Genomic DNA, 14,069 nt, shown 5'->3' with positions numbered 1-14,069 from the left:
GGGAACCTTGCCACTTAACTGGTCCTGGTTCTTATGGAACTTCCCCTGGTCGCCAGTCACCTGCTGCAGGGGTTCTTTCATTTAGTAGTAAATAAGGGGAAAAATCCCTTTTAAACCCTTTCCCCTCTGTTCAAATCTTATTTGTGATTTTTAAACATATTCAAGACTGCCACACCTCTTTCTTTCTCTTTACCCTTTGGACTTTTTGTCTCTCCCCTCTCTGGTCTCTCTTTGTCTCTCTGGCTCTCTCTGTGTCTTGCTCTGTCTCCCTCTTTCCCTCTGTGCTTCTGTCTCTGTCTCTTGGCTTGGGAACACGGAGAAAGTTAACCATGATTCCAAGGGGGAACCTTAGCCCCCCTCCTTTCCGACACCCCCCCTCCACAAGGCCCTCTGTTCAGAGCTCAGTGGCCGCTTGGGCACACAGCACCAGCTCAGCACCTTGGTGAGGACATCACTTTTAAGTCTCACTGTAATTTTCCCCGGCCTCAGAAACTCCCAGCTAAGCCTCTCTTCTCAGGTTGCTAAATGTAAATGAACAAGTCCCTAGATGGGAAGGGCAGGATCGTAAATTGGCTGTGTTTCTGCAAAGCAAAACTTCTTAACCAGAATGTGGCACGCTCTTCATCTTGCTGCCTGGAGGGGGCAAAGAGATGACAGAGGACAGAGGACCTCGAGAGTAGGAGGAAAAGAGAAACAACAAGCAGAAGCCAGGGGAGAAAGAGAAAGGGTGATTGAGGGGGAGGAGAAGATATGGAAAGGCCCATGGGAGTCACACCCACCTCTCTCATACCATAGGTGATGAGTTTAAAATGAGGTTTTCCATTTCACTGCCAGATAAACTGAGGCTGCTGGAAGCTCAATGTCGATGCTAAGAGAGGGCAGAGTTTCCTCCACAATTAACAATGGTGCAGCAAGGACAGAGAGAGAGAAGGAGTTTCTGAGCTCCCTAAACCCCAGGAACTAGAAAACCACATTCTGCATTGTTTTTCTTCCCACTGGCGGAACTGAACTGGCCTCCAAGTCCAAGCCCACTGTTCTGCTGATCTAGCTCTGTCTGGCAAATGCATCTGGGGCTTCTGCAGTTTTCCTGAGAAACAGCACATTTCCTAGGGAGTAAACACCATCCTTGATTCTTGTTCTCTTCAGTTTTGGGGGCCAACCCTTGAACATCACCTGGACCCCGCTTTGCTAAAGAGGAAACGTTGTGCAGTGATGTCATAACCTTAGCAGGAGACAGACGCCAGACAGGATTTAAATGGGGGCAAGGGTGTTGATTAAGGCCTCGGGAGAAGCCGCACGCTTTTTTTCCAGCCTCACCATGGAAGGGATGGAGGCGAACCCAGGGTGAAAGAGGCTTCAGCCCCCACGCACACACCCATACTCCTGGCACAGTCCACAGCGCTGATGCTCGAAGCAGTAACATCAGCCTCTTTGTAGCACCTAGGCCAGCCGAAGGCCCGGAAGCAAGTCAGGCTTTCAGCCTTTCCACCCAAGGAAAAAAAGCCACATTTTTGCTAATGCTCACCTCCTCTGGCCTTGGACCTGGCGCTGGGGTGGGGAGAGAAGAGAGCAATGTTGCCCTGCCCTCTGCTGGGGTAAGCACCGCAAAACAGCACTTAATCCAGGGACTGAGGAGCTTAACCCGTTTCCTGGGTTTCAGGTTATCTGAGTGGAAACTCTCTTTAGCTCCACATCTTGAGAGTGGAAGGATCTTTCTGAGACCGCAGCCTGGATGGCAGAGCAGAGGCCATCGTGGATTCTTGGCACTGAACTTGGAGTAGCCAGTGACCTGGACTCTGGACTCAGTGACCCAAAGTGTACCCACACCAGGACACATGATGTGAAACACTTTCTTTGCTGAAGAAGCTTTGCTAAGAATACATTTTTCATGTTCCCCTTTCTTCTAAAAGTCAGGCACGTAGGCATTTACCTCATTTGGGTTCAGTGAAGTGTCTTCTGTTTACTGAATTTCTCTTCTTCCTGTGGTTTGGCTGGGCAGGGTGCCGTCTTGCATCAACTTGCTGTCTGGGATTGGTACCCTCCCACCTGCCCACGCTGGGCGTCAGTGGCCAACAGAAGCCCTCTGTGTCCTGAGACAGGCACAGGCCCCTCTGGTCACCAAATGGCCCCATAGCAGCCTTCCAGTGACCTGGGCTCAAAGGGCTTCAGGCAGGGCTGGCCCCTGGGGCAGCGCCGGCGATCGGAGCTAAGGCTGCTTTCGAAGCCCACTGGCTTTGCTTGGTTTGTCTCTCTCCTCTCTGTCCCTTTCAAGGATGGTGGGCAGCCTGCAGGTGGATCACAAAGACAGGGTTGCATCATTTCCACCTGAGAAAGGAAAAGAAACAGAAGTTGCCTGGTATGAGTCTTCCTGAAGACTCATCTTGACCATCCCCAGGGAGCCGTCGGGACAACGCTCATGGATTCAGGGAGAGTCTTGTCCCCCCAAGTAGGGCCCTTCCTCTCCTGCCACCATGATGCGTTTTGGGGGAGGGCCACCACCCTGTTTCTTTGCTTAGTCTGAGCTGATTTGAGGAAAAGGAGAACACTGTGTGAGCAATGGACCTGACCACCCTTCCTCATGGATCCACCAGGTGGAGGGAGAGGGGAGAGGGACTTTTCCTTTATTCCCTCCGCAAAGGCAGCAGCTCCTGGAGGAAAGTTTGAAAGCCTCAGTAACCAGCTGCACATAAGTGTGTGTACACACACACACGTACATACACACTCCCCATCATCATGTGACCTTGGGCAGCCTCTGCTGAGGAGCCCACAGTTCATATTAGCCCTCCTTTCCTGCACTCTCTCCCTAGCATCCGCACACCACGTTGCACCAACACCTGCAGACATCAGTCCTTTACCAGGAACGAGGGCATCCTTGACCCTTGAGATGGCTGAGAAAAGAAACTGTGCTCTTCCCCAGCCACGGTACAGACATGGGAATTTCCTTCAAGGTCAGGACCACATCTCCTTCTCAGCAGCCCCTCGTGGCCCCAAGAGCGAGAGGGAAGTCTTATGCCCCCAAAGAAAACGGAATTGCCTGTGACTCATACCCGGCCCTGCTGGTTGAGAAATCTACTTCCTGCGGTTGAGGGTAGGGGAGTGGTGTGGAACTGGGGCAAGGGGAGGGGTGTGCGTGCGTGTGTGTGTGTGTGTGTGTGTGTGTACATGTTCCACATTGGCCCCCCTAGTGAAATGCGGCGACTTGCTAAGCTTTCCTGAGACCAGGGCTTTCAGAAAACCAGCTCCCAAAACACTGAACCCTAGATGATCCGGTGTGGCCCACAGTCTGTTTGGACATTGTTTTAAAGAGCAAGACAAAAAGAACTAAATGAGAGAGAAAAATAATTCGGCCACATGTATTGCTGCTCCCACAATAATCTGAACGATCTGCTCCCACGCGACGTGGGGAAAGGGGAGGGTATTGTACAAGCCAAGCTCACGGAGGCCCTCGGAGGCTTGGTCTAGTGCCAGCGCCCGCCGGCTTCCCAGCTCTTGTCCTCGATTTCTAAGCCTTGGAGTGATGCCCCCTTGCCTTCTGAAGACTCTGCTGCTTCTTTTGATTTGCAGCTCTGCCTCTGGAGGGATTGTCATGCTGGATCTTGAGGGAAGGGGAAGTGAAGCCGTTTCGAGTTTTCTTTTCCTTTTTTTTTTCTATTGTGGCAAAAGGGAAATATCAACTTGGATATAAACGAAATGGGGAACTGAGACTCACCACATGATTTTTGGTGTTTTCTCGGTTTGATAGAACAGGAGCAAAGAAGAAAGGTGCTTTCTGACGGTACAGTTTAACTTCTAGGCAACGGGGTCATTATTTGTTTAAAGAAAGGAAGAGCAAATAATGTTTGTCTAAACCTATTATTTTACTAAACGGTCTTATTTACTCTTTCCCCCAAACCCAATGACTTGTGTCCCCATGTCACGGTGGTGAAACTGAGCCTGAGAGGTGAAGGGGCCTGTCCAAGGTCATTCATGTAGAGATAAATGCTCAAGAAAGGATCCAAAATCTTTTAAAAAAAATTTTTATTGACATATAGTCGATTTACAATGTTGTGTTAGTTTCAGGTATACATATATATATATATTCTTTTTCAGATTCTTTTTCCATGTAGGTTATTACGAGATGCTGAGTATAGTTCCCTGTGCTCTACAGCAGGTTGAAAGGATCCAAAATCTTCTCTGTTGCCAAACTTCCTGGGTTTTCCCAGTTCTTGCCCTGTCCCTGGCCCTTCCCGCCACCCTAGTCTATGACCTCACTCTTCACCCAGGAGTCCTGAGGGATTGCAAGGACATCAGCCCTGGACCAGGAGGTAAGGGCTAGCCCCGGGCTGTTTCCAGGCAAGGGTGATAACTGTCCTTTCTGAGATGGGACCTGGGGCATCTCGGTTTGTCCAACAGCAACGTGCCTGGCGTTCAGGACAAAGGTTGTCTTACCTGACACCCACCAGGTGGTCAGAAGAGGGTCCAGGTAAAGGTGGCGCCGAGGACTCAAGGCAGAGACACACCAGAGACAAACTACATTTGAAACAGTGCACATGCATCGTGTTTATGTGTTCACTCACTCCTTCACCCACTCAACAATTACGTATGCCTCTGACTCACTTCCAATGAAGTCCAGACTCCTTTCCATGGCCTGCAAGGCGCTGCATGGTCTTGTCCCTGCAGACCTCTCCACGCTCACGTCCCGGCCCTCTCCCTGTTTACTCTTCCTACCCTTTCCTGATCGTCGAACATGCTCAAGTCGTTCACATCAGGACTTTCTATTCCTCTTTGCCTGGCTGTTCACACAAATGTCACCTTCTTGTAAGGGACTTGACCATTTCTTCTGAAGTAGCACCCTCAGTGTCGTGATTTTGGTTAATTTAATTCTCTCCTCACTCACCCATCTTGCTTATTTGTTTCTTCCGTCTGGCTGTTCCTGGTTATATCTTTTTATCATAAACTGATGATCTAGTAAGTAAAATGTTTCTGTGAGCCACTCTAGCAAGTTCATAGAACCTAAGGAGAGGGCTGTGGATATCTCTGATCCACAGCCGGTAGGTCAGAAGCACAGGGGACAACCTGGACTTGAGATTGGCCTCTGAAGCGGGGGGCAGGGGGCAGTCTTGTGAGACTGAGCCCTTAACTTACGGGATCTGACGCTAACTTCAGGAATATAGCATCAGAATTTGAACTGGGTTATAGGACACCTTGATGATGCCCTGAGCATTGTTTCGTGGTGTGGGAAAACCTCCTCACCACACACACACACACACACACACACACACACACGCACACACATTGGAACTGGGTCCAGAACCCTTAGTACTCAAGAATTATTTCTTGAAAAAAGGAACAAAAGGAGAGCACAGTGACAAGTAAGCCTGGCAAGGCTGGCCAGAGTTGGGAAATGCTAGGCGAAGGCATTTAGACTTTAGCCGGAGGAAAATAGGGAGTCATAGCAGGGTTGATGCGATGTGTGTTCCTGACGGTCACCCTGCTGCGGCACTGGAAATGTGTTGGGGAAAGTCCAGGCTGAAGCTTCAGGACTCTGAACCTGATTTTGTAGTCACTATTTTCTTTTTCTTTTCTTTTTCTTAAAGAGTTCCTCCCTGTCCAATTGTAGAAGCAAGTATAGAGCCTCCTCTAAAAATACAAGGTGGGGAAAGAATATGAGTTCCATCTGGGGCATGTTGAGCTTGAGGCAAATGAAGAAACTCCAGATGGAGATGTTCTGCACAGAGAGTAGTGTGGTGGTTACAGCATGGGTCAGCGTTCAAATCCTGACTTCAGGCTGTGTGGACTTGGGCAAATGGGATGACAATCATAGTACCACCCTCCTAGGCTTGTTGTAAAGATCAGATGAGACAATGTATGGAAAGTCCTTAAACGGTGCCCAGCGTGTAGTAGGTCCTCAAAACAAGTTACATGTCAGCCCTTTGTATTGTGTGGGGAAGTGCAGATCTGGGCGTCATCAGAATGATGGAGACCTTGAGAGGAGTGGGGTCATGCAGGAAGAGTGTGTTAAGGCATGATAAGAAGGTCAAGGACAGAGCTCTAATACCTATCAGGGTGACCAGAGAAAGAGGAACCAGCAAGAGAGGCTGACAAGGATCAGACAAAGTGGTGGTGGGAGGAGAGCGAGTCCTAGAAGCCAGGGGAGGCGAGAATGCCCAGCAGGCACTGGATCCTGAGGGTCCCCTGCTGCTGACAGTACAGGCTGCTATTGTGGGCCTTGGGGAAGCCAGCAGTGAGATGGGCAGAGGCTTCGGTGCAGAGCTAGGCACTGGGGAATGAACGTGTGTGCAGACGGCAAGTGTAGACCGTGTCCTCCTGAGAACCCTGGCTATGAGAAAAAGAGGGGAACGGAGGCAGAGGTAAAAGACTTTTTGTGGTTGTTTGCTTTGCTTCTGGAGGACTCAGTTCATTGTTTAAAAGATGAAATTCACAGGCTTGGGGGGGCTGTGAAGAGAGTTGGTAGAGAAGATATGAAGATTTGGAAGAGAGATAAAATAATGGATGGAAGATATGACTGTCTTGGAAGAATTAGAAAGGGGAGGATGGAGGACAGAGGGAGGAGTCAACTCGAAATAGCTCTCTGAGTCTGGAAGGAAGGGGCGAGTGTGGGAAGATTATAAATACGTTTGTAGGTAGGAGGACAGGAAGTGGGGGAGTTAGGCCTGGTAGCCTCAGTTTTTTGTCTGTGAAGTAGGATACTAGGTCATCTGCGGAAATATGTAAATATGTAGCATCTCTCCAACTGTGGGGCATTCAGGAGAAATTGTGACTGAGAATCTTAAAATCTCAAGAGGGGGTCCAGGGTTGGGGAAACCAAAGTTGATGGGAAAGTTATTAATATCCTTATAAATGACTTTACATTGAGTAATATAAAGCAAGGAACATAGCACACCAAGTGAGGACGAGACCTCAGAGGCAACTTGCACATTAGTGCCATGCGGTTCATTTTGATTTACAATCTTTTGTTTGCTTGCTAGGTGCTTGAAGCATTTCAGGATTTTCCTACCCTGCAGTTTAAGCAAAATGCTCACACATTCATTTTTTAAATAATTTTTAAAATTATGAATAATTTCAAACACACAACAAAGTCAGAAGAATTGTACAGTGCACACCAATATTATCCACCAACTCGGTTCTACCATGAGCATTTTACTAAGCTTGTTTATTTAAACAAACTTTGAATTGTTTTAGATTTAGAGAAAGACTGTGAAGATAGTGCAGAGGTCCTTTGTACTCAATATCCTCTGCTTATTAACATCATACCTTAGTATAGTACATTTGTCATAACTAATGACCTAATTTTTTTTCCCTTTGGCCACTCCACGAGGCTTGAGGGATATTAGCTCCCCACCAGGGATTGAACCCAGGCCCTCGGCAGTGAAAGCAAGGAGTCCTAACCATTGGACCTCCAGGGAATTCCCATTAAAGAGCTAATATTGATGTATTATTATTAGCTGAAGTCCACACAGTTTTCAGGTTTCCTTACTTTTCTGCCTAATGTCCTTCTTCTGTTCTAGGCTCCCATTCAGGACACCACATTACATCTTACTGTCCCTCTTCTTAAGTTCCTCTCGGCTGTGATGATTTCTTAGACTCCCCCTGTTTTTGATCACCTCGACAGTTTGAGGAATAATGATCTGGTACTTTGTGGAGTGTCCCTCAATCGGGAATTATCTGATGATTTTCTTTCTTTTTTTAAAAAAAAAATAATTCATTTTTCCAGCTTTATTGAGATATAATTGACATATCAAAGTGTATTAAGTTTAAGGTGCACAATGTGATGATCTGATAAACTTATACATAGAAAAGAGCAGGGTGAGATGTAGGAAAATTATAAAAGTTCATATCCTTGACCAGCAAGTCTACATCTAACAACTTACCCTAGACATAATCATGGATAAAAGAAGGCTCATTTCTGAGTTGTTTACAGTAGTGAAATTTGGAACCCACCGAAATATCCAACCGTAGGGAGTTTTTGAAATAAATTCTAGTACCTGCATACTACAGGGTGCCCTATAGCCATCTAAAAAGCTGCTCCAGAATGACATTCAGCCACATGGAAAACTGTTCACAATATGTTGCATATATTTTAAAAAAAGAGGTTGTGAAGAATTGTAAGAAGAATGTGATCCTATTTTGACAGTGCAAAAGGAAAAAAATTTTTTAAATTTCCTTTTTAAAAAGGAAACAGTAAATTTGAAGTGTTTACTTTTTATTATTCTTGTTCCTTGCTTATATTTTATTAAAGTTTCCATAATGCCTGTTTTACCTTTGTAGGAAGAAAACAATCAAAACTTTGTTCAAACAGTATAAAATATGAGGGTAGCAGACAACTTGAAGGGATTTGGGGGCTGCAAGGGCGTGACGCCATTTTCCCCATCCCCACCCCCGCCCCCTCTGGGTATCTTCCAGATCTCTGCCGTCTGACCAGCTCAGCACCCTAGACAGCGCCGGGGAGTCACTGCATTCTTTTTTAACATCTTTATTGGAGTATAATTGCTTTACAATCGTGTGTTAGTTTCTGCTTTATAACAAAGTGAATCAGTTATACATATACACATGTTCCCATATCTCTTCCCTCTTGCGTCTGCCTCCCTCCCACCCTCCCTATCCCACCCCTCTAGGTGGTCACAAAGCACCGAGCTGATCTCCCTGTGCTATGCGGCTGCTTCCCACTAGCTATCTATTTTACATTTGGTAGTGTACATATGTCCATGCCACTCTCTCACTTTGTCACAGCTTACCCTTCCCCCTCCCCGTATCCTCAAGTCTATTCTCTAGTAGGTCTGTGTCTTTATTCCCATCTTACCCCTAGGTTCTTCATGACATTTTTTTTTTTCTTAGATTCCATATACATGTTGGATGAGTGGATAAAGAAGATGTGGCACATATATACAATGGAATATTACTCAGCCATAAAAAGAAACGAAATTGAGATATTTGTAGTGAGTTGGATGGACCTAGAGTCTGTCATACAGAGTGAAGTAAGTCAGAAAGAGAAAAACAAATACCGTACGCTAACACATATGTATGGAATCTAAGGAGTCACTGCATTCTAAACAGGGGTGTCTCAGAGTCTTCCTGGAGATACAAAAATCCCCATATGCCTTTTCAGTTATGTCATAGAAAGTCTCATCTCCCTGCTTGTGATCAGAGGGTGCTCTCGACTTATGTGCTTCTGACCTTCCAACCCTGGCTGAGCCTACACATCCCCCAGTTGTACTTTTTAAGAGAAACCAAAGAGGAAGCTGAAGTGGCACTACCGTCTGGAAGGATTCCCACATCCTGGACAGTTAGAAACAGAAACAATCGCATGCTCTGGTTTCCCAGGGTCCGGACAGCAGGGCTGCAGCAGCCTCAGACTCGGGCCAGTTGGGCCTCATAAGGCTCACCTGTGCCAAGAATCCTGCCACTCCTAGAGATATTGTGTTGACCTGCCCTCAAGGAGACCCCCTTCCAGTGGGAGAGATGAGGGGTCGGGTGGCCACTCCTGGGTGGGGCTACATGAGGGGTAGGTGCAGCACCCTCTGGAAGCACTGCAGAGGGACCCTGACCCACATTTGGAGGCTCAGGGAAGTTTTCCCAAGGAGGTGATGCTCAGCATCGATAGGGAAGGGAATTAGGGAGTGGGCCCTTTACACATTCTCCTAGAAGGGACAGGATAATGTTCTCGATCTGCATCGAGTCATCTGAAGTGATTCTGCAGTCACTTTCTGGGTAAGTGGGGTCTGGGGGCTCTGAGTCTAATCATGGGTCTCTAGACCCCTTGTCAGGTGACCAGACAAGAGCTAAGAAGAGCCATGAGGGGTGATAAGCATGGGGGTGTTGGGGGAGGGCGCTTGGCATCAGGTCTGACCAAGTCTCCTGTAAAGGGGTCTGGACCGAGAGGGCAGGGAGCCAGCGGCTCAAGGAGCCGCGGAGCGCGAGGGATATGCAGCTTGCAGAAAGGCCACCAGGGGGAGCTCGAGGTAGCTGTTGCTGCTGCAGCTTCTTCCCTTGTGATGGTGGCTTTAAGGTTCCTCAGCCTTTGGTGTCAGGAGGAGAAAAACCCATTAGAGGACCCAGCCGGGCATGAAGAGGAGAGAGGGACCAGGACAGAGGAAGAGATGTTTGACATTAAACCTAACAGGGGAAATGGTATACACTACTTAATCAACACGGCTGGAGGTGAAGAACAAAGAGGCCCCTACACGGTTAGTGGTTAAATAGAGACACACCACCCCATGAATTTCCCCAAGGTCAGCCATGCACCCCCCACAACCTCCTGACACCTTGCCTCAATCCATGGCCCCCTCCCGAGGTGGACCACGGCCTTCTGGTAAAGTGTCTCCTTCCTGCTGTCTTTGGCATCCATCAGCATGAAGGAACCTCCCCCAACCACCAAACCGAGAAGCCCCTGTCCTGTGCTTGTTCTCTCACACGGGCTTGTTTCAATGTGTCCATGGCCAATACATCTATTGAACGTGACCTCTGGGTTCATTGTTTACTTCTTGCTCATTGTTTTCTCTCCCACTTGTTCTTCCAGGGCTGGACCTTGTCTTGTTGATCATCATAACCTGATGCTTAGAACAGGGCCTGGCACATAGCATGGCTTGATAAAAAATTGCTGAATGAGTGAAAGGCGATTGCGTCTCAGGGAAGAAAACAAGCTCCAGATTCGGACACAGGCAGACCCGAGGACTGAGCCCAACTCCACCACTTACCCACGGGGTAACGTTTGAGTCTTCGTTTGTAAGATGGGCTATGCAAAGATTGTGGATTTGCAAAGTGCCTAATATAGAATAAGGGTTCTAAAGTGTAACTTTTAATATTATGATAAATAATAAAACAGAATTCTGCTGTTTTACCAGAGGTGGGATAGAACAAGAGTTCAGAATTGCCATCAGACGAGCTGGAGAATTACCTCCCTCCTGCATGGGTCAGGAAGGGGAAGCGGGAAGGGACATGATGGAGTGACCAGCTCTGAGGACCTCTCTGCCATCACACAGAGGGAAGGGAAGAGAAGGCTGAGCTGTCGGGACTCTGCCCGTGAGGGCAAATTGAATGAGGTTTCTCGGGGCGATCCCTGGGCTCGTTGTACCAGAGCAAACGGCAAGACCTCCGTTTTTGCTCAGCAGCTGTATGTCTGGGGGGAGGATATGCTCAGCTCAGCTCAACACCTCCACCCCCTGCCATGGGGCAGTGTCTCTGTATCTTCCTGGGCAGACTGCCCTGGCAGGGAAACCAGATTGGGCATCATGGCTTCCTGTTTCGTCTCTTTCATGTGATGCAGATGACGATCTGGATATTGCAGTAGGATCAGGCTTGCAGAAAAAGTGAAAGTTCAGAAGAATATATTCCGGAAAATATGGAGAAAGGGAGTCAAGACACAGCTGGTTCAAGAGAAAAGTGACAACTAAACATGGAGAGAAAAATGTTTATTGAGAGCTCCAAGAATAAAGGAAAAACTTACATGAGGTGGTGGGGGAGCAGGGACAGGACAGGACCAGGGTTGGGAGGCCTGGGTTCCAGTATCAGCTCTGCCCTCGACTGCTCTGTGGATTTAGGCCAGTGACTTTCCCTCTCTGGGCTTCAGTTTTCTCAGTTATCACCTACACTCCTCCTTTTCTCTATAATTCATACACCGGTTCAGTCATTCAATGATATTTCTCAAGCACTTAGTTTGTGCTGGGTACTGCTTAGGTGCTGGGGATTGAGTAATGAGCAAAGCTGATAAAAATCCCCACCGTCGTGTTTTCTTTCCATAGTGAACAAAACCAAGAAAATATGCTGTATCTTAGATCAGGATAAGTGGGAAGGAGTAAAAGGGGTGGGGGAAAGGGGGCAAGAAGGCTCTTCTGAGTCAAGACCTGAGGAGGTGAGGGAGCGAGCCAGGAGAACATCAGGGCAAAGGTTCAGACAGAGGGGACAGCGGTGTGAAGGGCTGCTCTGAATATGAAACCTTCTCATCTTCACTCTTTTCCGTGCCACCAGCTGCCTGCCTCTACTCCTGCCCCCTTGGCCCTCCATACATGGCTAGGGTGACTTTTTAAAATAAAAGTCAGATCCCATCACTTCCCTGCTCCAAACCCACCGGGTGCCCCTACCACTCTCAGAACAAGCGCCAAAGTTCTCCCCATGGTCCTTCGGTATCTCCTGAGCCCTGCTCTCTCTCCTCTCTCGCTGGCTCGCTCCTTCCCAGCTTCTCTGCCATGATGCTGTTTCTGGACCACACCAAGCAAGATGCAGCCTCACAGTCTTCATCCACAGCCTCTACCTGGGTGTCCTTCCTGGTTACCCAAGTCTGGCTTCCTGACTTCACGCAGATGCCACCTTCTCAGGAGGACCCCCTTGACTGACCTGTCCAAGCAAGTGCCCCTCATTTTCTGTCCCCTGTCTCTGCTTTATTTGTCTTCATAATATTTATCACTCCCTCCCATCATTTTATATATTTATAATAATAGCTATAATGGATCAGATGTTTACTATGTGCTGAACGGTGTTCTAAACAGTCAAGAAATAATTCATATTCCCCCAAACTCCTTGAGAATGGTGTTATTACTAACTACATTTTATAGATCAATAGCCTGAGATTCAGAGAGCTTAAGACATTTGTTCAAGGTCTCCCAACTGGTGAGTGTCAGAGAAGATTCAGTCCCTGGAGCTTCCATTACTGATGACAATACTCTAGACTAGCACTGCAAAAGAGCTTGGCAATGATGGAAAATGCTCTGTGTCCAAAATGGTAGCCACTGGCCACAGGTGACTATTGAGTGCTTGAAATGCATGTAGCTGAGGAACTGAAATTTTAATTTTATTTCGTTTCATGTTAATTACTTTTAATTTAAACAGCCAGATGTGGCTAGCGGCTACCATATTGGAGAGTAGAACCCTAGAGTCTCTTATTTGTTCCTTGTTAATGTTTATCTCCCACATACGCAGGGAATTTCTCTGTGCCTCAGTTTCCTTATCTTATAGTGAGGGAAATAGTTTATAGGGCTGTTGTGAGGAGGAAATAAACATATATATATATATATATATGTACATATGCACTGAGCAAATATATATATATATATGGCTTAGAACATAGCCTGGCACAAAGTAAATACTCAGTGCTTGTTAATTACCATCATCATCATCATCATCACCTTCTTGCCATTGCTATTTTCATTATAAGGCCCCATAAGACTACAGACTTTGTTCTCTGGTGAATCCCCATTACCTAGAACATTTTGGCATGTAGTAGGTGCTCAATAAATATTTCTTGGATGAATAAATAAGTGAATTGAATTGAATGTGGGACTTGGATAAGCATCAACTGTCCCAAACTCAAACTCTTTTGGGGGCTTGGCAGGGAATGTGAATGAGTGAAGGGTGATGGTATAAGATAAAGGGGGAGGATTGGGGGCTACAGCAGACTGAAGAGAACATGTCCCAGGTAAAAGTATTCAAAGTCCTTTTCTGGGAGTGGGGCAGTGGGGAGAAGCACTGTGGTCCAAGCAGATTACCCACATAGCTAAAAGACACCCATGGGCGGCCACTTTGGGGGACTTCATTGCTCTAGAATTACCAGTCTCTGGTTCCATTTTCCAGAGGTTCAACTTTAGACATTCCACAGCCCTGATAGGTGTCCTCTGAGTGTAAAGCATCACAGGACCCAGAGCTTAGAAAACCAGTGCCAGATGCTGCTGCTGCTGAATGAACACACGGTCATTCATGCTGCCACTCAGTGCAGATCCTTCCGGGGAAATGGAATGGTGCCTCCGAAATTACATGCACACACACACACAAAGAATAAAATGTGACTGGCTTGAGACACAGGAACATTACTCTGGGGAGTCGTAGCCACGTTGACAGCAGTGACAGGGAAAGGGCCCCTCACAATGCCCTGTGTCTAGAAGGAAGTCTTTTCTTAGACAGGAGTCGTGTTCTGAAGGCAGAGACTGTAGTCAGACTTTGTGAGCTCACCCTGGTCCATTCATTTGTTTTCTTAAAGAGATCAGTAGGCCAAGTGACCCACACCATTGAAACTGTTATTTCTTGCTCTCTTCCCAGCCACGTACAGGTGTATTTACGTAAGGCACGGCGCACATGATGTG

This window comes from Globicephala melas, chromosome 3 (assembly GCF_963455315.2).
Source record: "Globicephala melas chromosome 3, mGloMel1.2, whole genome shotgun sequence".
Lineage (NCBI taxonomy): Eukaryota > Metazoa > Chordata > Mammalia > Artiodactyla > Delphinidae > Globicephala > Globicephala melas.
This window is presented reverse-complemented; position numbering follows the sequence as displayed.